Source organism: Panthera leo, chromosome D4 (genome assembly GCF_018350215.1).
Source record: "Panthera leo isolate Ple1 chromosome D4, P.leo_Ple1_pat1.1, whole genome shotgun sequence".
Lineage (NCBI taxonomy): Eukaryota > Metazoa > Chordata > Mammalia > Carnivora > Felidae > Panthera > Panthera leo.
Window position 1 is genome coordinate 91,692,916 of NC_056691.1, and position 25,907 is coordinate 91,718,822.

At 59.6% G+C, this 25,907-nt stretch overlaps 1 protein-coding gene across 1 annotated transcript in view; it reads left to right on the forward strand.

Moving 5' to 3' along the window:
* Window positions 1-11,327: 11,327 nt before the first annotated feature.
* The window catches only part of FAM163B (family with sequence similarity 163 member B), a 32,584-nt gene continuing 18,004 nt past the window's right edge, over window positions 11,328-25,907 (forward strand). The window contains exon 1 of the mRNA XM_042911988.1: window positions 11,328-11,398. The gene's annotated coding sequence lies outside the window, so the exon portion shown is untranslated. The remainder of the gene's footprint in view (window positions 11,399-25,907) is intronic.

The following is a 25,907-nucleotide window of genomic DNA, read 5'->3' on the forward strand; positions in this document are numbered from 1 at the left end:
ACCGGGGCCCTCAGCCAAATGGGTAACTAAATATGCCATCCCCCAAATCCTACCAGGTGTCAGAAGAATGTTTTTAAAAGCAAAAAAAAAAAAGCATAATAAAATTGGCTGTAAATAAGGAGTCTTTTCAGAGCATCAGAATTCTGTAGGAATCACAGAAAAAGACTCAAGGAAACCAAATCGGGGGGAACCGCGTCCCCCAAGATGCGCAGCTTGGGTGGCTGCAGACGTGGCTGGAGGCCACCCCCCTCCATCCCGAGCCAGGGAGGTAGGGCACAGCGGTGGGGCGGGGCAGTGGTCAGGGTACTCGCCTCCTGCCGCCGTGGACGGCAGAGAGTCCCTGAGTCCCCAGGTCCAAACGGAGGGTGGTCACCACAGCAGGACGGAGACCAGGATACCACAGAGCTCAGTGAAGCTAGAGGCCCCCAGCCCGCGGGAGCACTTCTCTGCCCACCGCGCCTGGGTGCGCGGACCTCCCCATCTCCGTCAGAGCCTCAGAAACAGACACGGCCGCGGCGGACAGACAAACGGGGACTTTAGTGCAGAAATAGGCACGCTGCCCACATGACCAGGCATGTGAGACAAAGCAACCCCAGAAAAGAGAGCCGTCATCTCAGAAACAGGAGCCCTGACACCGGGGAGCGCCGCGATCGAGTCAACAGAGGAGCCTTTAAAAGACGTATAATTACTACCTTTAGAGAGATAAGAGGGGTTATCGGATCCGTGAAGCAAGAATGGGCTTTTATATAAAAGAACTAATTAGAGATCTCGGAAATTTAAAATAGATGGGCTGGAAGCGGAGAGGAGACATCTGAAGAGCAAATCAGCACACTGGAAGATGAGGCCAGGGGCCGTGCAAGGGATTCGTCCTAAAGGGCAAAGTCACGGAAAACACGAGGCAGAAGTTGGGGACCTGGGGACAGCTCCAGACGCCCCTCGGCCACCTGATGGATGTTCCCTCAAGCGGCACAGTGGGGATGGAGGGAAGAGAGTGTCCAGAGAAAGACCCAGGGCCACAGAAGGACACCGGTCGTTGGCTCTAAGAACTCGCCAGGTGCCGAGCAGAGCAAATGAACCCAGGCCTGTTCCAGTCGCGCGATGGCCCATTTCCAGGTCAGCAGAAGCAGAGCGAAGGTTCCGATGCTCCCGGAGAGAACAGAGCGCAGGTGCCAGGAGCAACGGTGAGAATGGGAGGGACACCCCCACCCCCAGTGGAGGGGTGCGAGCCAGGTCCCCGTGCCTTCTCCTAATAGCGGCGTGAGCCCGCACGAGACGCGGGACTCTCCTTCCAAGTTCAGAGAGAAGGCGTTACTCAGTCTACCATCCCGAACCGGGCATCCTGGTTTGAGAGCAAAGAAAACCCTTCAGATGTTCAGGGACTCGGGGATTTCACCACCACTCCCCTTTCTGAGAGCCTTAACTCAAGTTACTCAACCAGAGCAAACAAAAATCTCAACCCGAGGAAGAGAAAGACGGGCCGGCAGAAAAGATGGGGACATAAAATCCGATGGGACGCGGAATGAAGCCTGGGCGGTTTCGTTGTCACGAGGAACGGGATCGATTATCGTCTTTGCGTTGGGACAGGTTCAAACACGAGAAAGGCACAGAGAATGACGTTATAAATGCCCATGTGCTCACCGCTCAGATCTGTGTCTGTTCTGCCGTATTTGCTGTGCTTTCGCAAAATAAAGAGATATCACAGGTTCGGGGAAGCCCCCCGGCCTCTCCTCCAGTGAACACAGATTCTCATCACACGTATAATTGGGTTATGGTAACGGGTACAAAAACATTGATTTTTTTCCCCCACCCACAATGTTTATTTTGTCACTGGCCACTTTGTCAAACGCCTAATTGTCTTAATCAATCTTCCCCGGGTTCACTTGGATTTACCGAGTGGAATTTTCCAAGTGTCAGGGAGCAGTCACCCGCTCAGCCTCTTCTGGTTCGATATCTGCGTCTTTTATTTCCGTTTCTGTCCAGCGGACTCGCCAGGCCAGCTGGCCACGGGGGAGGCAGCCGCACAGGGACGCTCAGCTTGTCCCCGGGAGCGCTTCCTGTGCTTGCCAATGAGCAGGGCGCCGGCCGAAGACGGGTGTTAAATGCCCTCTGATGGGTTAGCAAGATTCTCCCCATTTCTTTTCAATCAGCAAGTGCTGCTGACTCCAATCAGCTGCTTTTCCAGCATCCGTTCTGACTACCCCAAGCTTTCCCTGCCTCTCTAAGAATGCAGAGCTCTGGTTCTCAAACTTTGTGGCCTCAAGATCCCTTTACCCCCCTCCCCCCCAAATGTACTGAAGGCCCTGAAGAGCCTATATGAAGAATATTATAAAGTTTTACCGCAAGAGAAAAAAAAGGAAAATCTAAATCAATGAAGATACAAACCAGCCCCCTTGCTGGGAGACGTTAGAATGTTGTAAAGACAGCAGTCTACCATATTGATTCTAATAAACACGTCTCCCATCTTCAAACGTCCCTGAAACAATCAAGGGCGTATCAGAGCTTCAATGGCAGCATCCCTCCACCCCCTCCTGGTAGTCAACACAATAAGGATTTACCTTAAAAAAGATGATGTCTGATTTCATGTATGCTTTTTTCATGATCTTAGCTCATTTGTTTTTTTGGACCAAATCTTGGAGCGGTATTGGTGTTCCTGTTACCTCGTTTTCTAGGTGAAGCAGCTGAGGCCCAGAGAAGTCAAGCAACTTGTCCAAGGGCACACAGCCAGGGAGTGGCAGAGCTAGGATTTGAACCCCGGCTGTTTGGTCCCAGCGTCTCTGCTGCTCTGGTCTACTGGTCCAGGGGTTGGGCTTCTTCCAGTCCATCTACAGTTCAACCCAGTCTTCGTTAGGGCCCCCAAACGATTCCCGATCTCACAGGTCGATAATACAGATCATTCAGAAGAGGAGAACGCTCAAGGAAATGTTGGCAGCCAGACGAAAGGACACGGAGACGTAGCGTGGTTCCCCTGAGCTGTCCAAGCTGCCTCTGTCCCACGTTGGTGACCTGATAGGCCTGTGGATCATAGCGCAGCAGGAGCTCCGGGAACAGACCCTGCATATCTGGAACGATGCAATTTTCACTTGGATAGGGAGCCAGTGACCACTGGTCATGCGAGTGTCAAGACAACATTAAAACACAAACAGGTCAGCCTGTGGCTCATGTCCACAAAAATCCTAGATGGGTTAGAAATTCAACACAAAATGAAAATGGCACAAGTGGCATGGAAAAATCTCGTCTACTTTTTTCTTTTGATTTTTTAATGTTTATTTTTAAGAGACAGAGACAGAGAGCGAGCAGGGGAGGGGCAGAGAGAGAGGGAGACGCAGAATCCGAAGCGGGCTCCAGGCTCCGAGCTGTCAGCGCAGAGCCCGACGCGGGGCTCCAACCCACGAGCCGTGAGATCACGATCTGAGCCGAAGTTGGACGCTCAACGGAATGAGCCACCCAGGCGCCCCTCGCCTACTTGTTTGAGCCTCTCTGGAGCCCTGCCACGAAAGCCTGGCAGGTCTGGCCCCTAAAAGCCAGCGGCCCCAGCTCGATGACGGACCCTACCTAAGCCAAGGTGAAGACAGACACCAGCCTGGAAGAAAGGCTTTGCACCCCACGAAACAGATGAGCACATAAAGAGTGTCTGCACATCCGTGTCAAGACACGAAGACTCGGAAATGGGGGAACAGGCAGGTGATGGGAGCGGGCGTATGAGGGGGCTCTCAACCTCCCCGGCAGCTGGGAAAACACAGCCACCCAATGAGATACAAGTAGGGGGAAATGGACCAGATGACGGACCCCCGTGCCGTGAGGCTGCAGGGAGACAGAACCTGTCCCCACGGCGGGGAGGAGGGCACCTCAGGCAGGGTCACTCACCCGATGATGCTCAAGGAGGCTTTTAGTAAAGGGGCTTTGATGGAGAAGTGGGCAAGTGAGGAAAGGAAGCCACAAGGTGAGGGGCAGTGAGCAGGTGCCGTTCCCTCGCCCTGGCCTGAGGGGGCGAGGCCCCAGGAGAAGGGGGTCAGAGGAGAGGGTACGTGGCACGGGGAGACCCAACCCCGCCTGACGTGGCCCTAAAGCGGGGGAGCCAGGGATACGGAGACCCCCACTCCCCCTCCGGGCCATGCCTGTTGGGAAGCTGGAGGGCACAGAGGCCCGAGGCAGACGTCCACCCACGTCTTACACACGGCCTTGTCACCCCTCTCGAGAGCCACACGCTGCCACCTGTGTGGCGGGGTCCTCAGACCCGGGTTTCAGGGGGAGGAAACCACAGTCAGTCCCAGCAAGTCTGGACAAGGCTCCCAGTGGAGGGACGGCTCACAAACACGGGAGTCTCAAAAAGTCCCCTATGGGGAAGCAAGCCACTGTTCTGTTTGTCCCGCGGTGACGTGACTACCCCCAAGCTTCTCATCAAGACGAAACAGAGCAAAAGCAAAGGAAAATGGTGCAGTGGGAGAGGCCAGGCCAGCGCTGGGAAGGGCAAGACCCCTTGTGCGGGATTATGGGTTTACAGCAGGGACAGTGGCTCCCCATACAGGAGCCACCAAGCACCCTGGGCTGTGGGGAAGGGGGTACGGGTGGGCGGGGGGGTGGGGGACCACCAACACCGAGGGCTCATACCTCCAGACAAGGCCGATCCTGTTTCGGAGTGACGGGGGCCAGCGACAGGACCAGGGGTGGGGGTGGGGGTCACGTGGAGGGCGGGTTAGTGGCTGGTCCTCCCCTCCTTGCCGCGTGTCCTACAGCAGAGGAGACGAGTGGCAGAGCGGCAGGCCTGGGCTGGGAGCACGCGTCCATGGGCCCTGGTTTGGGGGCGCGTGCAAACGCTCACCCCGAAGTGCTCCCCACAGCCTCGCGAGCCAGACTGCTGCCAAGGGAAAGGCAGAGAATGCAAAGTCCTCTCCAAAGCCCAGGGGAGGAGGGAAGGCCTCCCGGGCAGGGCTGTGGGGTCCACGGGGCGGTCAGTGGGCAGCTGCCACAGGCAGGGGCCACTGGTAAATGCCAGCCCCGCTCCAGACTCCATCGGAGGTAGGGAGCCTGTCTCACCAAGGCCCCAGCCGCCCAGGATGGGGGGAAGCCAGTGGGACTGGGGCTCCCAAGGCCAGCACCCAGGCCCCAGGCCAGAAGGTTCGGCCCTTGCTGCCAGCCTCGCCCAGGCAAGCCGAGGGTCATCCCACCCTCGTCCTGGGGGATAAGCAGATCTGGGTGGCTCGGAACCACACGTGGGGAAACTGAGGCTCAGCCGTATTCGCCCACCCAGTGAGCAGGGCCAGGATCGAGCCCAGTTCTGCCCACCTCCAAGCCCTCTTCTCTCCACTGCTCTGCCCGCACCAGATCCACATCCCCAGGTCCAAACTCTGGACCAGCCCCAACTGCAGGCCGAACCCCGGGCACGTGGAGGAGACAACAGCAGACCCATTAGGACATCGGTCCTGAGAGAGAAAGGCTGGGCCTGTCCTACGCACGCCTGCGTCCCAGCACCCACCGCTACTGCATACAGTAGGCGCTCAATAAATGAGGCCAACTCACTCGGCCCCCAGGCATGAGGTGCTCATGCTCACATGGAGTTAAGCGATTACAGAGAAGGCGAGGTTAGACTTTTGACCGGAGAGTCGTGGGAGCACAGGAGACATAAGGGCTCTGACCCCCCTGGGGTCCTGGAGGCTGCCCCACTTGAGCCTGGGCCTTGCGGGGTGCATAGGAGTTCGCCAGATGGTGACGGGCAGAAGGGGCGTCTCGGGCAGAGACCAGCGTGTGCAAAGGCCGGGAGGATGAGAGCTTGGGCGCAGACAGTGCCAGAGCTGGCTAGGCTGACAGCCTGCGGAGGGAGGGCGGGCCGGGCTGGCTCTGGTGGCCAAGCTTGCACCCCATCCAGGGGACAGTCTGGCCGCTCCTGCAGCGGAGGGGCTCCGGGCGAGTGTGGGGTGGGCTCAGGGGTCCTGTGGTGGTCCACGCGTCCCCAGGGCTGACGGGCTCAGACAGGCTCTGCCCTTTCTTCCCGGCAGGCCCTGTGGGGACCGGCTCTGGGCACGAGTCACCCCCGAGTCGCTCATTAACTCTGCAGCCAGGCCGGTCACTTGCACTTCATTGCCTCAGTTTCCTTGTCGGTCCCACAGGAGAAATCGCGTGGCCAGTGGTGTCCAGTGGGGCACGAGGAGCAGAGGGAGGCCGGGCCTCTGGCCGCCCCTCATCCGGGGGAGAGGGGGCGAGAAATCCAGGACCAGCACAGAGCCTCGGGCTAATGCCTTCCCACTGAGGCTGGTGCCGGGGGACAGTGGAGAGCGGAAGGGACAAATGTCTGCCCGCACGGCTCTTCTATCCCAGAGCAGAGACGCAGAGGATGTGGGAGCCAACAGGGGAGACGGTGCCCGAGACTCAGGACCGTGGAGACCGTGCACAGGTGCTAGGAAGAGAGGGACAGCGCGGGGGAGCCCGAGGCTGAAGGTCGTCCTCCGTGCTTCTTCAGGGGGCTACGAAAGTGCCATGGCGTCTCCGGGTCGTGTTACCGCAGGGGCAGCAGCTGGAGCACAGACCCCAGCCGAGGCTCTTGAGCCACCTCAGGCCGCCAGACGTGTGCGTGTGGAGGGGTGCAGCAGCAAGGCCTCGGCATCCCACACCTCACCCCTGCGCCCTTCGACCTTGGGGCACTGTTCCCGTCCTTGGTCTGCCCCGCTCATCCTGCCTCCCCGCACTTGACCCTACCGTTCCCGTCCTTCCCCTCCTCCCACACCCTCCCTCCTCCTGGCCCCCAATCCAAACCTGCCACCGTCAGCCAGGGCGTCAGGGGCTGGTGGTAGGGATGCATCTGATAGGACGGCAGTGGCCAAAGCGCTCCGGTCCTTCTCAGGCCACACGGGTAAAATGAGAGAACGGTCCTCGTCTCCCAGGGCGTGACAATCAGCACGCCACGGATGTCGGCCACGGGGAGTGCAGTCCTGGATCCAGCCCCACCCGGCCCAGGGAGCCCTGTCTCCTCCGGCTTTGAACCCTCACCCAGTCCGAGCTCCCCGACAGCGGGGCCTCTCTGCACCCACAGTGCGCGGCACGTGAGTGGAAGAATGAGTGCAGGCACGCGCAGCCCAAGCTGGCCGGGAAAGAGGCGGTGAGGTCATGAGAGCCCGTCGGGATGAACTGTGATTCACCGGGGGAGCCCCCAGGGACCCTTGAGTGCTCCCCAGCACCTCGCTCGGCATCAGCTCGTCCGCACCCATCATCCTCGAAGGTTGCTGAAGAACGAGCACATCAAGCTTGCTGTCACAACGTTGTAGGATGTTGCGGTGACTGAAAAGCACCGGCAATTTCTGCTCAAACAGACAAGGCTGCCTTTTCAAACCGGGGCCATGGAAACACCGCCGTGTGCGCCCAAGCACCCCCCGGCACCCCCGCCCCGCCCGCGCCCGGCCCTCTGCACAGGCGGTTGTCTCATCCTCTCACTCCTGCTCTCCCCCGCACGCTCTGATGCCTTGTCCTGCTCCTGGTCACGTCCCAAAGACACCCAACCCAGAGCCCTTGATCTGGAACGCGAGTGTATTCTGCCCAGCCAACATCACAAAATAATGGCAATGTCATGGCCCAGATCATCTCTCAAAAAAAAAAACAAAAAACAAAAAAAAACAATCCTATTCTCTAAATGGGCTTGACCTGGACGGATATTTTGGAATTGGGTAGACACAGGTTCAGTGACATAAGTGGACCTGCCGCGGAGCCCATTCAGTCAGTGGAAGAACCCCTCGGGAGCGCAGGCCGGGAAAAGAAAACACTCCAAAGACCAAACTAAGGTTAATTTAGTAATTGCCCGAAGCCCCCGGCAATTTCCATAAGTACCCGCCGGAGGAAACAGCGGCCGCTTTCGGTCATTTGCCCCAGTGCCCATTTGGGGAAAGAACTTGGAAGGCTCAACATGGGGCCCCCTTTGGTGGCCCGAGGTCCACCGGGCAGCTGAAATGGGGGCCGGGCAGTGGGGTGCCCACCCCAAGCTGCCATCGGCCCCCCCTTCTAAGACTCCACAGACTTCCGAGGCTGGAGGGGTCCCCCCCACCGCCGAGGGCCAGCTCGGCCAGCTCGACTCCGCAGTTAGTGAACGGCCAGCTGCTGCTTGGACACCGTCTGGAGACGGGGAGCTCACTCCCTCCTGAGGGTTCCCAGAAAGGGAATTGGCCGAATCCTCACTCCTGGAGCGCCTGGCTCCCCTCCCTCTCAGCTGGATGAGACTCAGGTGAGAAGCCGCGGCTGGGCGCATATCCTCTGCCTCCCAGGACGTAATGCACTCCATCCGGATGGTTATGTGACCGTCTTGGGTGCGGGGCTGTGGTCAGAGGGTCGAGGCCCCTGCAGTCACCCGCGTAATTAGTTCCTATGCGTCAAGTCAGTGACCGCGTAGAGAGAAACGGGCAGTGGTCATCACGGCCCCTCCCCTGCAAGCTATCCGCCCTGCCCCCCGAGAAACACATGGGTAGGAAGGTCACGTCTTGACAGCATGGGGCTGATCCGACAAAAGCTCCATTTGCCCTCAGTGGGAAATGAACCCTCATCAACCGCCACCTATGTTCCAATGTGTTGGGGCTTTTGCAACCAACTCGGCCATCTGTTGGATCTGAGTTAGAGCCACGAAGCTCTGTGCCGGGAGAGAGATGCCAGTGATGGGGACACAGTAGCCGCCATAAACTGAAGTTGCCGTGCAACCGAAAGCATATGGAAGAGGAAGGAGCGCCAGCGAGGTGGCACTGAGCCGTGCCTCCCGCCCCCAGGACCGCTTCTGGCCAGCCTGACAGAACCACGTGTAGCTCAAATGGTTTTTTTTTTTTTTTGCCTGCAGGCACGCGTCAGGAGAATTTGCCATTTAAGCGAACCTGATGGTGGGTTGTTTCTATAAAGTCAGACCAGTGGCTCCTCGCTCCCCCCCCCATTTTTATTCTTGGAAAAAGGGTTGGACGTGGTTTTAAGAGCGAGTTTGGTGGGCACCATCGAGCATCAACATCCAAGTGAAATCCGCTCACCGCAGCCACCTTCTCGCGGCCCGTGCGACCGTCGGTAAGTCGCTTCGCGCCTCTCCCACCACCGACAACGCGTGAGTAAGAAGTGTGTCTACTTTATGCGTTGTGGGGAGCATTCAGTCGTGGATGAAGCAAAACGGGCTCGGAGCGCACCATCACAGGCCCCGGGAGCCCACCTCTGCAGAGCTTGGGAAGGAAACCCCTGCTTCACGAGGTCAGCAGCTCTGGACCCACAGCTGGGAACTTCTGCCGAGTGTGAATGAAGAGAAGGCGGGGGCAGGAGTGGCAGGGCATCGGAGCCGGCTGGTGAAGAGACTTTGGCAGTGATGCTCCTTTTAAAATTCTTGGCACATGTTTGCCGAGATCTAAGCAATCCTGAAATTAAAAAAAAAAAGAAAAAGAAAAAAGAGGTGGCTCAGTTGTCTAATGGGGATTTTGACGGAAAATGTCGATTTAAAGGATTCCTAGGCTGACTCCTCAGGCACTGATTGGCTGGCCGGTATACATCTCTCTCTGTCTCTCCCCCCCCCCCCATATGGAATTTCTATTAATGTTTCCATATTTTTTCCTAGGTTGGGAGCACATCGAAAATCTGGGAGAAGGGTATGAGGAGCATGTGTTTAGGATTCAGTCTAAGCCAGCTCCGGTCTGCTGCTCTTAAGTCCCCAATCTTCACCTGCAAAGTCATCTCACAGGATTGTTGAGAAGATTTCAACGAGACAGTGCGGGCCACGTGTGTAGCCTTGTGTCGGGGATGTACTGAGCACATAATGAGTGATGTTTATCATGAAGTCAGTGCCTGGTGGAAGCAGGTACTGTGCACAGTTAATTAATGAATCAAGCACCGCCCCGATCCCTTAGGAAGCGAGGCGGGTGATGTTCAATTATCCTGCTCGGAAGGGACGGAGATATTCGACATTCACGGGGCAGGCACCAGCCCTTTCCATTAGTTAAGAGGAATGAGGTAAGGAAACTCTCCAGGGTCAAAGTGGCTTGAACAGTTTGGGGAAATTGGGCAGTGACCCTTCCTAGGGAACCTGACAGGGCGAGGCAGGAGGCTGGACATCTGGAGCCTGTCTATCTGGCTCGTACATACTCACCCTCTCGGTCCTGTGGGGTGGCTCTGAGCCCGGTGCTTATCTCTCTCTCCTCAGCCCATCTGTAAGGTGGGAGTGGACTCCAAGCAGGTCCCTCCACCCCCTCTATGTGTCCCCAGGATTCCCGTCTCTAGGACAGGAGCGAAGTAACAGGTTTTTCCTACCAAGATACAGAGTCTTCTAAAGAACTTAAGAGTTGGAGAAGCAAACGGTCGTATTACGTTTTCAATGAGCCAGGCACGGTTCTTAGTGCCTTACATATTCTTTAGTAATATTTAGTTTCAGACCTCTCTCTCGGCTCGGGGTCCCCGCGGCTTCAGCCTCCTCTTGAGTGTCTATCTACAGGGACAGAGGTCACTCGCTGCCTCTTGGAGCACTCCCTTCAGGTGGAAGGACCTCATGCCAGGAAGGAAGCAGCCCAGTCTGTCCTGCTTCAGCGTGAAGCCATTGGTCCCAAATCTGTGCTTTGTGGTCCCAAAGCAGGAGTCTGCTCCCTTCCTCTGTGGATGCCCTGAGAGATCCAAGGGCAGCCACCAGGCCCCAGAGCAGGACAGGCACCGCCCTTTCTCCCTAGCTTGGCGGTTGCCCACCATGAGAATGCAAACAAGCCATGAAAAAGGCCAGAGTTTACTGAGCCCCCACTGTGTGCCAGGCCCCTGGACCTGGTTGAACTGCGTTCTCAGACCAACCTTGCAGGCACCGCTATGGCGCCTTTCACAGGTGAGAGCCAGAGAGACTCCCCGAGTCAGGAACTTGCCCCAAGGTCGCACTGTTGACAAGCAGCAGCAGCTTCAGCCCGACTCCCAATCCCAGAAAGCGGGCGCAGAGCCACGGGAGCCCCGCGGGGCGCCGGGCGGGGGCGGGAGGTCCCGCGGCCTGGGCCCCGCAGCGGACGAGCGGTCAGCACCAGGGACAGCTCCCGAACGGCTCCCCGCAGCCCCCGACGGCGGCGCGCGCGGGGCCGGCGGCGCGCTCCCCGCCGGCTCGTGCGCGCGCCCTCCCGCCAGCGCGCGCCCCGCGCCCGGGACTGGGCTGGAACCGCGCGTGCCGCTCGCTGGGAGCCAGCCTGCGCGTCCGGAGCCGTGGCCGCAGCCGGAGCTGGCAGGGGGCTCCCGCCCGGGCACGCAGTCGCCTCCCGCGGGCCTCCGGGCCTCCCCAGCGCCCGCCTCGCCCGCCCGGCCCCAGCAGGCGCCGCAGCCGTGGCCTGGGCAGGAGCGGCCGCCGCTAGCTGCGCCCTGCCCGGGACGGACGCCGGACCGCCCCGTCACGTGCGCCCAAGTCCTCGGCCGGCCGGGGGCAGCGCCGTTCCCATGGTTCAAGGTAAGGGCCGAGTGCGGGCCGAGCGGTCGCGGGGCGAGGGGGCCGAGGCCGCCGGGGACGCAGGCAGGGAAGCCCCGGCTCAGTGCCCACGAAGGCTGGGGCGCCCGCTGCAGCCTGCCGGGCAGTGTGGAGCCGGGTCCCTGCCCCACGCAGCTGCCGGGCCACACCACCCGTCCCATCTCCATCTGCCCTGGACGTGCGCCCCTGGGGAGGAGGCCGTGGACTGTGAACGGAGACCCAGGCGGGCAGCGAGGCAGGGAGGGAGGTGGGGACCCACGGTGCCAAGGGACGCCTGGTCTCTCTCCTGGCCTGGGCATGAAGGAAATCGGGGAGAGAAAGTTTCCGAGAGGAGCCTGGCCTCTGTTCTCTGTGGTGCCAGGAGCCGAGACCTTTCAGTGAGACTTGCCTTGGACCAGACACCGTGCTCGGCACCTGACCTGTGTAATCATTCATCCAATTCACCCAACACCCATCAGAGAGGGGCACTGGCTCTATTTGACAGGGGAGGAAACTGAGGCTCAGGGAGGTTTGGTCGCTTGTCCAAGGTCACACAGCCAGTAAGTGGTGGTGCTGACCTCGGTCACGGCCACCGGCCTCAGTCACGGCCACCGGCCGCACGCCCACCCACCTTTGTCTGTTTGAAATCTCAGCTTAAACGGGGGGGAGGAGCACGGGGCTGGCCTTTGGGTTTCCCCAGCCAGGAATAAAAAGACTCCAAACACCAAAACTCCAGGAGAGACTGCCTGCCCACCCTCCCAGCTCTGCCACGTCATCCCACCCAGTGTCCTGTGCTCCCAAGGCCGAGGGCCATGTGGGCACTAAGAGCCCTGCCAGTGTGCATCTCAGCCCCACCGCTCTGTGACGACAGTCTCAAGGGTCAAGTTCATTGACCCTTCTTGAAAATAAGAGGGTGTCCCAGGGGCCTTAGCCCCAGCCTGCCCTCCTTTCACGTTCCTCGGGAAGCTGGAGCTCAGGAGAGCCAGAGGGGACGACCTGCCAGCCTTTCCCTGGCCCTCCCCTCTGCTCGGGCCAGGCCAGGCTCCTGGGGCGGGAAGGGCGGGGTGGGGGTGGGGGGCTTCCAGGAGCGGTGAGGACTTCCAACCCCCGAAGGTTTGCGCTCGCTAGGACAGCATCCAGCCGCCTCTGCCAGTGGCACTGACAATGGAGCCCAAACGACCAGAGACCTCTTCTTACCTAAGCAGGTGGCACCGGTGCTTCCTGGGCCGAGGGAGGGACCGACTTTAATTCTTTGTGCACTGACCGTAAGCTTTCGGAAGAGCTGGGGTGCTGGGAACTCGGGACAAGTCCATCTCGCTCCTGAGGCTGGGGCTCAGGCAAGCTGGGGTTTTGTTCCTGTTTCCGTCTGGCGCGGCTGTGGGGCACCTGCGTGACGGGGTGAAAAAAACCCAGGGTGAGCCTTGTGCCCTGCATCCTCCTGACTTCTGGTCTCCCTGCCACCTGAACTTCCAGAGGGGCTGACTGGTCCCGATTCCCTCGGAAATGGGTTCCCTTGGAACTGGTCTCCTGAAGTGTTTGGGGGTGTCTGGGAAGGACCCACCCACAGGCTCTCCCGGCCTCGGTGCCTTCGGGGTGCATGGGGACGGACGTGGGGAGCTCTGGGGACCATCGGCTGGTCTTTCTGGAGCTCTCTGGCACTCTCTGCTGAGAGCGCTGGCTATGGAAATGTTCCAGCTTTTCCACCCTAGCCTCTCCAGGGGAAGAGGGGAGGGCGTCCACCACCGAGCCCTTCCCAGCCTCCGAGGCCTCGAGCTCCCAGACGCGCATTGCTTGCACCGGCACAATCGTCAAACAGGAGGAAGGGCGCTCGGGGAAAGGTGGGCACAGCTCGTGGAGCCAAGACTCATCTGCCCAGTTGTGTCCACCTTTCGGGGTGACCTTGGGCAAGTCACCTTCCCTCTCCAGACCTCAGTCTCTCATCTGTGAGATGATGGGGTGGCTCATGCCATGCCCCTGATGGGCCATGACCACTCTGCTCATCGAGGCCCCAGAGTGAGCGTGCAGTATTGAGGGAGCACAGAGGGATTTTGAAATCTCGGGGCAAATCTGAACCCAAGCCCCCCACTCAAGTGATCGTCCCAGCCTTGCATGTTTGGGGGCCGGCTCTAAATCGCTGACTCCTGGTGCTGGTTCTGGGTGAGCCATATGGCCCGGCCGGCCCGGAGGCTACACGGCAGGGACCCAGTCCCGCAGAGAGGCCCCTGGGCTCCACGGATCCGCTCCACAGAGCGATGGTCTCGACACCCAGCCAGGAATAATTGCAGCACTCAGAAGGGGTGAGGGAGCAGGCAGGGCTGCGGGGGGAGAGTCGTTGCATCTCTGTAAATTGCATCTGAGTTCGGGCAGGAGGCAAGGCACGGTGGCAAAAGAGCCCCGCTCCCGTCCTCCCGGCAGCCCCTGGCCCGGCCACTCTCTGCAAAGTAGCCAGTCTGCGTCTGTACGTCAGTAAGAGGCAGTTTGTGTGGCAGAGAGCGCGGATCCTGGGCGACCGTGGGCAAAGCGGTCAGCCTCCTCGTGTGCAAAACTGAGGGCGCTCCTGCCTTCCCCGCCAGCACAGGGCGGCAGCTGTGAATCTGCCCCCCCCCCCCCCCCGCCCCGAGGCAGGGGACAGCCCCAGGCTCAGCCCGGGGTCTGCTCCACTGAGACCAGCGCGACCGGGGGCTTCTCAGCCTGCCTTTGCTCTCCCCCTGGTGCTGGTTTTCCTTGCGGTGTCTCGGTCCCTTCGGATTTGCTCCAAAGGGGGTTTGACAAGCCCGGCATCTTCGGCGTCTGCCAGCTCCTGTCCTCCCATTGCCGCGCGGAGAGGCTCCTGGTGCGGGCACCTTGTTTCTCTTTGCAAAGCTCTTTGTTCCCTTTGGAATTAGGTCCCCTCCCCAAGCAGGCTCGAGCTGGCGAGCCCTCCCCCAGGCTTGGCCCAGCCCCACCCCCGGCTGGGGGCCCTCTGAGGGTGGAAGGCGCTACAGGAAGAATTCTAGGGGGACTGACCTCCTTGCCCCGGGTCTGAGTCAAGCCTGCTGGTTCCTGGCTGTGGGATCTTCTGGGCTGCGGCCCATCAGGCGAGGCTTGTAAGCCCTGCTTCCGGGGGTGGGTTTCTCCAGAGATCCCCAGAAACCACAGACGTCGGGAGCCTGGGAGGGACACGGCCAGACGTAGCCTTTAGGGAATGTTCTCGGGCTGCGGCACAACGGGCTACGTGGAGAGGGTGAGGCTGGAGGCAGGAAGGCTCTGGAGGAGGCCACTGCGTCCAGCCAGAAGGGAAACCATGGAGGCCTGGACCAGGGGACTGAGAAGTGGGCGGAAGCGACCATCCCTCGGAGGGAGGGGCGAGGAGACAGCGTGCTGGGTGGTGGGAGAGGCCCGGGACGGAACACCTACCTGTCACAGGGCTCTGCTCTACACGGGACCGGGCCGGAGACCCGGGCGTGGCCGGACAGGCAGGATGGGCCGCGCCCAAGTGGTGAGGAGGCCGCCCCGGGGGCCTCGAGGAAGACTTTTCTGTTCCAGCAGCAGCCTGGCGTCACAGCCTGGCTCCGTGTTACCGCCTGTCGCCTGCACACGGTCCCCGCCCACCTCGAGGGGTTCCCACGGGACTGGGCCCCGCCCTTGTCTAGCCAGCCACCTGTACCCCCGTGCTCGGGTTTCCCAGGTGGCAGAGGCGGGAGAAGCCTGGGCCAGCCGAGAGGCCCACGTGGAGGCTGGCCAGGGGCCTGGGTGGTGGCCCTACAGCAAGCCAGGCTGCGGGGGCTGCCGCCTCGTTCGCCCCATTCCCCGGTGGTGTGGTCGAGTGGGGGAGAGCGTGGCCGTTGGGGCTGACCAGAGCCGTGTTTCTGTCCATGCTGAGTGTCCCTAGTGAGGTGACTTGGCCTCTCTGGGCCTTGGGTTGCTCGGTGACGATGTTAACATCCACCTCGAAGGATGTGCTAGGTTGCGTCTCAGCTGGCTGACCGGGGAGGGGGCTGCGGGCACTGTTCAGCGCTCACAGAAACCTCTCTTCCAGGGCAGGTCCACCCCCGGGGGCAGCCCCCGTGGGTGCTCGTTTCCTGGCTCAGCCACAGAGTGGGCTCAGGGCAGACTGGCCTGGGGGCCACCCCGGCTCCCTGACCGTCGCCTGCATCTGGGTTCTTCCCGACCTGGTCCACAGTTTCCGCATGCCACAGCAGTGGCAGAGGTGACCCTTGGGGCACTCCCGGGCTGCCCTGGCCAGTGGGGCCCTCTGGCGGCCGGGATCCCTGGGGAACAGTCCTCCCTCCTTTATTAGTATTATTATCATTTCTTATTACTTATCGTCATCTGCTGTACTTGGCCGTGCACCCCGTCCGAACTGGCACGTGGAACGGTACTGCCCAGGGTGGGTGCCAGCAGCCTCGCGTCCCTGGGGACTTGCTGGGAGCACAGATCCTCAGACCCCCTCCAGACCTCCTGGTTTAACAGGCTCCCCGGGCGATCCCTGTGCTCCGTGAAGTTGGAGACACGCTGTTCCAGAAGACATTCTGTACACAAAAACAGCGGAGGAAAGCCATCGCAGGTGACTGTCTCCTCCAGGCTTACACATTTAGCTGAGATATGTTAAATTTTAATACGTTAAAGGGATTTTGAAATGAAATAAATTGGTGCTGGCTGTAAAAGACAAGTCAAGCCATCCCTTTGTTTGTTTGTTTGTTTGTTTTTCACAAACTATAAGCCCGGGGGGGCTTCCCCGCTTCGACCCACCCCCAGGCCGGGCCCCCGGGGATCCATCACCCAGGGGCTCCTCGGCCTGTGTTCCTCCCTGTTCTTTTGTCGGCAGATCTGGACCCTCTCCCCGCATCAGCACCCGTCTTCTGGTGTTTCCTGGCCCCGTGTTAGTGAGCAGGCGTGTGGGTCATCCTGGGTTTTGGGTTGTGCCGCATAGTTTTATTGATTCATTCACTGGTGTGATCCCAGCAGGGAAGGATCTCGGTGGGGGGGGGGGGGGGACTCCAGGGGGGGAGTGCACACTTGTGACTAGAATGAGAGAGCTGGGCAAAGCACCTCCCGATGGATTGTGACACAGGTGTGAGGCAGCAGGCATCCCAGATTCAGAGGAAGATACCCCATGGGTCAGAGCAGTCTGGGAGGGCTTCCTGGAGGTGGAACTTGAGCTAAGCCCGGAAGGAGTATGGAGTGGGGAGGAGCAAGCGTGCCGGGGGAGACGGGGCATTTCTGCCATCCCTGGGACGCAAGACGCCTCTCTGTTGACTTTGGTAATCAGTGACTCACAGAAGATACCCTGACCGTGTCCAGTAGTCCGTGCCCTGTAAGGGTGGGGGCATCCAGCTGGCCACTTTCTGGTGGTCCCATTGGCTTGGAGCCTCAAATCTGTTGTGATTGAGGTCGGCATTCATGCTCTGGTCTCTCTGCCAGGCTCAAAAAGGCTCCCCGCCGCCCCAGTAACACACGCGAGGGACCCGCGGCCGAGCCCCCGCCACGGCCCCACGGCCCTGCCTCAACTCCAGGGCGCCAGCCGGCTCTGGCTTTGTGCTTCCCGCCAGCACATCCCCCTAGCGCTGGCTCAGGTTATTTTGGCCAGGCTGCTCGGAGCACAGGAGCGTGTGTCCCAGGGCGTAGGAGGAGGCTGGGACGCATCATTAATGTGTCCCTGACACTTGTCAGAGGCCTTGCCTCGCGGTGTTGGAATGTCACATTTACTCCCCGTTTTCCCAGTTCTTTCACTTGCTGTTGGCAAATGCACTGACTCGATACCTTCGGGAACCTTCCTACAGCAAAGATGCTCATTTTTCAGATTCCAAGGCAAGCGCCTAGTCCAGAAGTCCTTTCTCTCTGCAGGGCGTCTGCCCCCCGCTGCTCCCAGAAGCCGGCAGACCCAGCTGGCTTAGGGAAGGACCCACATGTCTTTTGCTGGCAGGGTCTCCCCTCGAAACATTGCGAAACCAGCAATGGCTTTTGAGAGGGCTGATTCCAGGATATGATGATCCAAATTTTGGTTCAAAGGAGGACGGGGGGAAAAAAAAGTCGAATATTTCTCAGAAAAAAACAGCAACTTCTTTGTAACATCGTCAAATTGCGAACTTGTGGTATTTACCTGTGCTTGGAGTTTTTGTTTGGTTAAAACACTCATTATACAGAAGGCTCCTGGCTCAGTGCGAACCCATTTACAAAATTAAAAATATAGGCAACTTTAATTTTACCTTCGTGGAACTTCCCACACGAGAGTTCCCTCTAATTACTAAACAGATTTCTGTTTCAAAAGGACAATTTTTGTTTTGCGATGCAGCGTCCTGAATGATCACTTTTGTGGTAGGTTTTATTGCCGCCGGGCTGTCTTGTTTTTCCGCGTCCAACCTTTTCTCTCTGGGATCATCCCCAGTGTTGAACGTGAGACCCGAGGGCAAGAGGGAGGCGTGGGAGCGAACGGGTAGGGGTCCAGCAAGGCTGCAGAATCTGTGGGATGCTCTGAATAGGCACAAGGGTTAGGACCCCGCGACTCTGCCCAGCCGCCAGCGCAGGCTCCTCTGGGCTGGTGAGCCCTCTCTGTGCCCTACGTTCCCGGTCCACAGAAATCAGATAGCTGTGCCCCTCTCGCAGGGTGGTGGTGAGGGTTCTTCACCCCCGTGTAAGACCCCGGATGCCCGGTAGGAGCACGACAGAGGGGGCCTGGTGCTAGATTCTGGGGTCTCTGAGGGCCTGTTGAGTAGCACCTGTGATGGAACTTGGGTTCCCGGTCATCTGTGCAGCTGGGGGTCGGAACCCTGCTTCGATCCCGTCCCAGCTGAAGACAGAGCGCGGACCCCGGCTGCAGCCTAGAAGGCCCTGCCTGCCACAGACCCTGCGAAGCCCCCGACCTCCTCACTGGCCTGTCCGCCCCCACTGGGCTCCCGCATGGTGGCTTACTTCCCGTTCTGGAACATGCCCAGAACCTTCCTTCTGGGGGGGAAGGGGGGGCAGTCCCGCCTACTCCCCTCTCTGCCTGAAGAGCAGATCTCATTGGCCACGGTGTGCTTCAGGAACGTGTCCCTGACCCCACGTCACCTCCCGGGAGGTTCAGCCCCATGACACGCCCTCGGGCCCACCGTGACACTGGCCCTTTGGGTCTTCCTGACTGGTCTCCGTCAGCACACAGGCTGGGGGGCCCCCTTGAGGAGCGCACCTGTGGATGCTGTCCGCCAGTGCGCCCAGAACCAGGCGCAGTGCCGGGCACGTGGATGGGAGCACTTGGTAGACATTTACCGGACGGCCGGGAGCTTCTGTGCCATTCTGACGCCCCCACCTTGTCTGCCAGGGGCCGCCGTGGCCTCTCCCCGACCTCTCCCCGGACTGAGACACCCCATGTTTAGAGCCACAGATGACATCTATTTCCCCATCAGGGTCTCCCCTCCAAACACTCAGAACCTCCTCCGGGAGGAAGACTCAGAACGTTCCAGAAACGGGAAGTAAGCCAGCGTGGCAAGAGTGCAGCCAGTTGCGAAGCAGTTTGGGAGGTGAACAGGGTCTGCTCCGCGCGGCACCTGCCGTTTTCCAGCTGCAGGAATTTCAGCGTCGGGCGAGGTGGTTCCAGGGCTGGTGGGTCACCCAGGCCAGGCCTCAGCTCCCGGCCAGGCCTCCGGGTTTTTAAAAATCATTCAATCTGCAAGACGGGCCCTTTCAACAACACGCCTACACTCACTTAAAAATGGCTGAGCCCAATTTTCTTAAAAAGGAAAGTTGATGTGAAACAAACCGCTTCGGGCAGGGTCTTTGCTGAAGCCTGGGCCACCAAGGACTGCTCAGGGCGGCAGAGTTGCCCCCAGAAGTTGACAACGGCGTCACGGTGGCCGCCGAGCTGGCAGAGCCTTGCGGAGAGCAGAGGTGCCAGACGGGACCAGGGCGAGCTTGTGCCCGTGCCCCGGGGCACTTGAGCCCGTGAAACTATGTCAGAGGAACCAAGAAATGGGTGGGGGTGGGGGTGGGGGTGGGGGTGGGGCCGGCCAGGTTGACGGCCGCCGTTTGGTGAGGCCTCTGCCCCCAGGATCCGTCCGTGCGCCCAGGCAGGTGGGGCCGCCTCGGGCTCCCCGAGGCCTGTACTTGGAGAGAACTTGGGGTGACCCCTGGGGAGAAGCGAACCCTGGAATGTGGCCCGGAGCCGAGGGGGTCCCACCGTCCCCCATCCCCTAAGGGTGTGTATCCCACCGCTCAGGCTGTCTTGGATGAACTGTGATTTCAAGAGGGAAAGTCCCTTTGTTCCTTGAGCCGGTGATTAGACCGGGTAACGTCCGAAGTCCCTTCCCGGTGTGCGGGGGAAAGCGGGGGACTCTTGGTCAGATATTCTGATTCTCTGAGACTCTGAGCCGCGTGGCTCTAAGTCCCTGGGAGTCCAGCATTCTACCAGCTTGTCCGGACCCTCCTCCCAGGCTCCAGTAGTGCCCTGGCCGTCCGCCCCGTCCTCCTGCCCTCTGGTTCCCCACCCAGCTCCAGACCCTGCCTGGAGCCCCAGCGCAGAAGGTGGGCCTGTCTTAAATGAGCTGCACTGACCTTAGACCAAGGCAGGGATCCAGGGGGGCTCCCTGGTAGGTGCCAAGTCCCCTGGGGGCATCTGAACTCCAAGGGGAGTGCCCGGACGGATGGTGGCAGCTCACAGCCCAACCCCCCCCCCCCCCCCCCCCCCCCCGCCCACCGGCTGCTGGACCGTCCAGCCAGTCCCTCTGGAACCTCCGGGTTGCTCAACTCACCTTTGCCTGGACTCACCTGCTGTTCCTTCACCATCAGCACCACATACACACGCACACAGGCACACATGCAGATATAAATGCACATGCCATATACATGCATACACGCGCATACAGGCACACATGTGGATATAAATATGCATGCTGCATACACTTATACATACATATATGTGTACATATACATGCACATGGTGTGTACACACACATATACATGCATGTAGATGCACACACACAAGGTTATAAAGAAATAGCAGAGGGGCGCCTGGGTGGCTCAGTCGGTCGAGCGTCCGGCCTCGGCTCAGGTCATGATCTCGCGGTCCGTGAGTTCGAGCCCCGCGTCGGGCTCTGTGCCGACCGCTCGGAGCCTGGAGCCTGTTTCAGATTCTGTGTCTCCGTCTCTCTGACCCTCACCTGTTCATGCTCTGTCTCAAAAATGAATAAACGTTAAAAATTTTTTTTAAAAAAAGAACTAGCCGAGAACTGCAGTTTAGGACACGCGAGCTCCGGAAAAGCCCTAAGTTTCCCTAATTCAATTCTTTGCTGTTCCCAAATAAACCCACTTTGCTGGTGAAATAACTGGCTATTGTATTTTTAAGGTTAACAACACACGCGCGCACACACACACACACACACGTACAACACACACACATATACGCACAGACATGCACACCTATGCATAGACACACGCATGCCTACACAAACACATGCACATGCATACACACAAACACATGGGCGTGTACATGCACGCGCGTCCGCGCACACACATGGGCGTGCACGTGTGCGTGCGCACACACACCTGGACATGCACATGCACGCACGTGCGCACAAACATGGGCGCATGCACATACACACGTGTACGCATAAACATATGGGCGCACACATGCACACGCGTATGCACACACACATGGACACACACGCACGCGTGTACACACAAACACATGGGCGCTCACATGCACGCATGTACGCACAGACACATGGGCGTGTACATGCACGCACGTACGCGCACACACATGGGCGTGTACGTGCACGCGCATATGCGCACACACATGGGCGTACACGTGTGCGTGCGCACACACACCTGGACACGCACATGCACGCACGTGCGCACAAACATATGGGCGCACACATGCACGCGCGTACGCACACACACATGGACACACACGCACGCGTGTACACACAAACACATGGGCGCTCACATGCACGCACGTACGCACAGACACATGGGCGTGTACATGCACGCACGTACGCGCACACACATGGACACACACGCACGCGTGTACACACAAACACATGGGCACGCGCACATGCACGCGCGTACGCAGACACATGGGCGTGTACATGCACGCACGTACGCGCACACACATGGGCGTGTACGTGCACGTGCATACGCGCACACACATGGGCGTACACGTGTGCGTGCGCACACACACCTGGACACGCACATGCACGCACGTGCGCACAAACATGGGCGCACGCACATGCACACGTGTACGCACAAACACATGGGCGCACACATGCACGCGCGTATGCACACACACATGGACACACGCGCGCATGTACACACAAACACATGGGCACGCGCACATGCACGCGCGTACGCACAGACACAAGGGCGCACACATGCACGCCTGTATGCACAAACACGGGCGCGCGCACGTGCACGCGCGTACGCATAAACATGTCGTGCACGCACATGCACACACACAGCTCTGGGGTGAGGAGGTACTGCCTGGATTCGTTAGGGCACGGCTGGCGCCAGCCCCACCGGCTGCTCTGGGCCATCCTGGCCAGGGGGGAATTGCAGGCCACCGGCGCGTGCAGGTAGCCCGAGGCCGTGACACGGGAAGGAGTCCTGGGTTGGACAGGTCAGGCAGCAGCCCAGCGGGTCGCTTCTCCGACCTGCTTTCCTGGGTGACCTCGGTGCCCACCTGTGAATGAGTGTGACTCTTGTCTTCCTCACTCACGGGGCCGCTCTCTGGGGAGACGCCGTCTGTACCTGAAAACTCAGACTGCAGGGAGCCGTCAGGACACAAGTGGTCTGTCCTGAGTCGCCACTGAAACGGGTCCCGGGGGCGCAGGCAGACAGCTGACGTTTCTTGCGCACTTCCTCCCTCCCTCCCTCCGTCCCTCCCTCCAGTCCGGCGGCCAGGCGCCTGGGTCCCCGGCAGAAACTGTCCAAGTGCCCCAATCTGTTGGGTTAAGGAGAGCCCACCTCCTTACCTCCCCGCACGCAGCTTACAGCTGTAGCCATGGAAACTGCTGTAACCTTGTGAACAGCTAAAACATATGTATATATTTGGTTTGTTGTTTTTTTAAAACATCAAGCAGATTTCTTTTCTGCTTTTTACACTCCTGTGGGCACGGGCGAGGTCAATACAAGGCGCAAGGCGGTCATAACAGAAGGCGCCCCGCACCTCCCACCCCCTGAGCTCACTCTGCAGGGCTCGGGTCCGGGAAGTTGGGGGTCCCCCGTGGGGAGAGCCCCCGAAGGGCCGCTGCTCCCTCCACTGGGCCTCCCCCAAAACGAGCCAGATTCCACCCAACTCCCATAGAACGGAGTCCTTCCCACACGATTCCCCAACACGTGCACAGATGGGGCCGCTGGAGACCCAAACCCAGTGAGAAGAATCTTCCAGCAATAGAGCCAAGCAGCGTGCCCTGGCGAGGAGCCAAGCTGTGATCCTGCCCTCCAGGACTCTGTCGTCGAGAAGAGGAGACGATACTAATGCCACTCTCGTGTTAATTTCGGGAAGAGTTTTGCTGGATAGAAAATTCTACGTTGGTGTTCCCCCTACTGTAAACTTGCTGCCAGCTGTCTCCTGGCGTTCACCGTTCCCACCGCAGTCTGTGCGTGCCTCCGTTGCGCCTCACGTGCCTTTTCCTCTGTCTTCGATGTTCACCGTATCGCTGGTTTGGGACGATTTTATTAGAACGTTCCTCGCCGCGGCTTCCCTCGTGTTTCTTGGGTTTCCGGTTTGTGGAGGGTCTGGGATCCCAGTTTCCACCAACATTTCTTCTCATGAGTCACCTCTCTGCGCCCGCTTTCCTCTGGGGGCTCCGGTCCTCTCCCCGGAGCCCCGCTTCCTCGGTCGGGGGTTTGTCCCTTTGCTGTTTCATTGGCTGTTTCTACCTGGGCCCCCAAGCCCCCTTCTCCTGCAGCATCGACTCTGAAGTTACTCCCACGTGGTGTATTTCTCACCTGAGAAATCGCTAATCTCTAGAAATTCGGTTCGGTTCTCTCTAACGTCGTCTGTGTTTCTGCTTCACGTGCCCAGTTTCTCCTCCCGCGTTCTGACCACGGGGGCGACAGCTGTCGTAACGCTTTCCATGTCCTCGCCTCCTAATTCTGTCATCTGTGCCGTTTCTGGGTTAGTTTCGACGGCCTGACTTCTCTCCCCGTTATGGATCGTATCGTTGGCTTCTTGGCAGGCCAGGTAACTTCCCAGCTGATTGGGAGCCACACCCCTGTGCGGACTCGTGAGCTTTGTTCCGGGCTGTGGCTGTTACTTGGAAACGCTTCGATTCATTCGGCTCGAGCTTTTGGGCTTGTCGGGCAGGACCGGAGCAGCACCCAGTCCCAGCCCTTTTCTGGGCTCTGTGGCCAGTGCTCCGGGAGCTACGACAGGTGGGAGCAGGACCTCCCCCTGGACCCGCGGGAACGCCGAGCCGCGTTCTCTAGAATCCTTTCCGATGGTTCTCTCTCAACCTCAGGTAGACTGGACACACATCCAGAGGTGAGGGATGACAAATCTAGAGGGCATTTCAGGAGGGAGGGGGCATGAAATTGAAGCCGTGAGAAGACAGGCAGTAATGCTCCGTGGAGGCTGTTCGGGAGCAGACGGACCCTGCTGTGCAGCCTGGTCTCTGCCGACCCTGTGCCGCTTCCTCCTGCCGCTCCTGTGCTCCGGCTCCTGGAGCCCAGCTTGCTCTGCCTGCCCCCGGGCCTTTGCACTTGCTGTTTCAAAGGCGGAGACCCAGAGCAGAAACCAGGATGCAGTAGGAGCTTAATAAATATTTGCAGCTGAATTGTTGATAAATGATCGACGCCAAGCACAGAGTAGGGGCAGGGAGGGCCACTAGATCCCAGAAGGGGGAGCTGTGTCCATGGCAGGAAGGGCTTACTCAAGGAGCCTGCTGACCAATAGCCAGGGGTTTCAATAAGCAGAACTGGAAGGGAGTTCAAGGCGCGTGGAATGGCACCAGCAAAGGCTCAGAGGCAAGACCGTGCATTTTGTGGTCGGGAGGCCCAGGGAACAAACCTCTCAGCCAGACTGGCTTAAGAAGCATGGCGGCAATAGAAAATGCAGAGCTGAGGAAGAAAACCAGAGACCAGCTCGGAGGGCCAGGGACACGCAGGTGTTTGGGGCCTAGACCAGGAGAGTCACGCTCAGGCCTGAGTTCCAGGGGGATTCTTGGCTGTAGTGGGGGAGGGGGGGAGGGGGCGTCTGCAAAGGCGAACCGTGGCTCCGAACGTGCAGACATGAGACACGGGTAGGAAAGCCAACACGGGGCAGTGTCCGTGCAGGGGCTCGCGTTGTCAAAAAACAATCAAAACGACACCTGTTGGCATACTCTTAGAAATGCCCCCCGGCCCCCACCTCGCCCCCGAGGCCCCCACTTATCTCTTCGGAAGCTGTCACTGAGCACCCTGGGCTGGGAGCCGAGATGGGCCGGGCCCCAGAGCTCACAGCCCAAGAGGAGAGAAGTCACGGGCTTCTGGACAGAAATACAAAGGAGAGGAGGTCAGTGAGGGCTCCGTGGAGGCCACCAGCAACTCCAGACCACGGGCAGCATTTAAGGCTCTGGGTCAAGGGTGCACGTCTGGCCTGCCCGACAGTCCAGCTTCCTGAGGTCCAGGAGGAGGCAGGGAGGGCGACCCCCACTCACTTCTGTGTCCTCGGTACAGCACAGTGTTTGGCAGGCTGCCCGCGCTCATGGTGCTTATGGCAAGGAGGAGAGAGGGAGGGAAGGAAGGAGGGAGGGGGAGAGGAAGGAGGAGGGAGGGGAGCTGGAGACAGGCGTTAACATCTTGTTTTAAAGGTGAGGGGACCGGGGCCCGTGGCCACCCTGACAGTAGGGAGGAGAGTTTGGATTCACACCCAAGTCTTCCTGACTCCTAGGCTGAGCAGGGCCGGGAGGGAAAGACCAGCGCCGACCGGCATGAGCCCAGGCTTCCTGGAGGAGGAGGCATCCGAGCCGGGCCTCGGGCGGCGGGAATCTGTCAGGGGCTGCGGTGAGGGTTCCATGGGAGAACAGATGTCATCAGCCACGGTGGCTCCAGTGATGTGACGGAGGCGGCCGATTCGAGGCCGCTGAGCTCCTCGGGAGCTAACGGGCAGGACCGGGGGGACATCGGCTGCAAGGAGGGAAACAGCTGACGTGGGCGCCTCGTCTGGACGGCGGAGCGGGGCCTCGCCGCCGTGGGGTATCTGCCCCTGCTCTCTGCACTTGGGCAAGTTGCATCCCTGCCATGTGGAGACACCCACCTGGGGGTCCTGGACCAGTGGGGGCATCCGAGCATGGCTCGGATGGCTGAGTACCGCCCCCCAACCCCTCCCCAGGCCCTGGGGGCGGGATCTAGCACACAACGGGCTGTCAGTGATGGGCTGGGTGCCTGTCCAATCCTGTGAGATGCCAGAGGCAGCCAGCATTTCTGTAAAAGCCCCCCAACCCCTCATCGGGCCCCCGGTTCTGCCCCTCACTGGCCGTGTGCCCTGGGGCAGGTCACATCACCTCCGCCAGCCCCGGTTTTCTCATCTGTGAAACGGGTTAATAATTCCAACCTCGAGGATGATGATCAGGCTTAAACG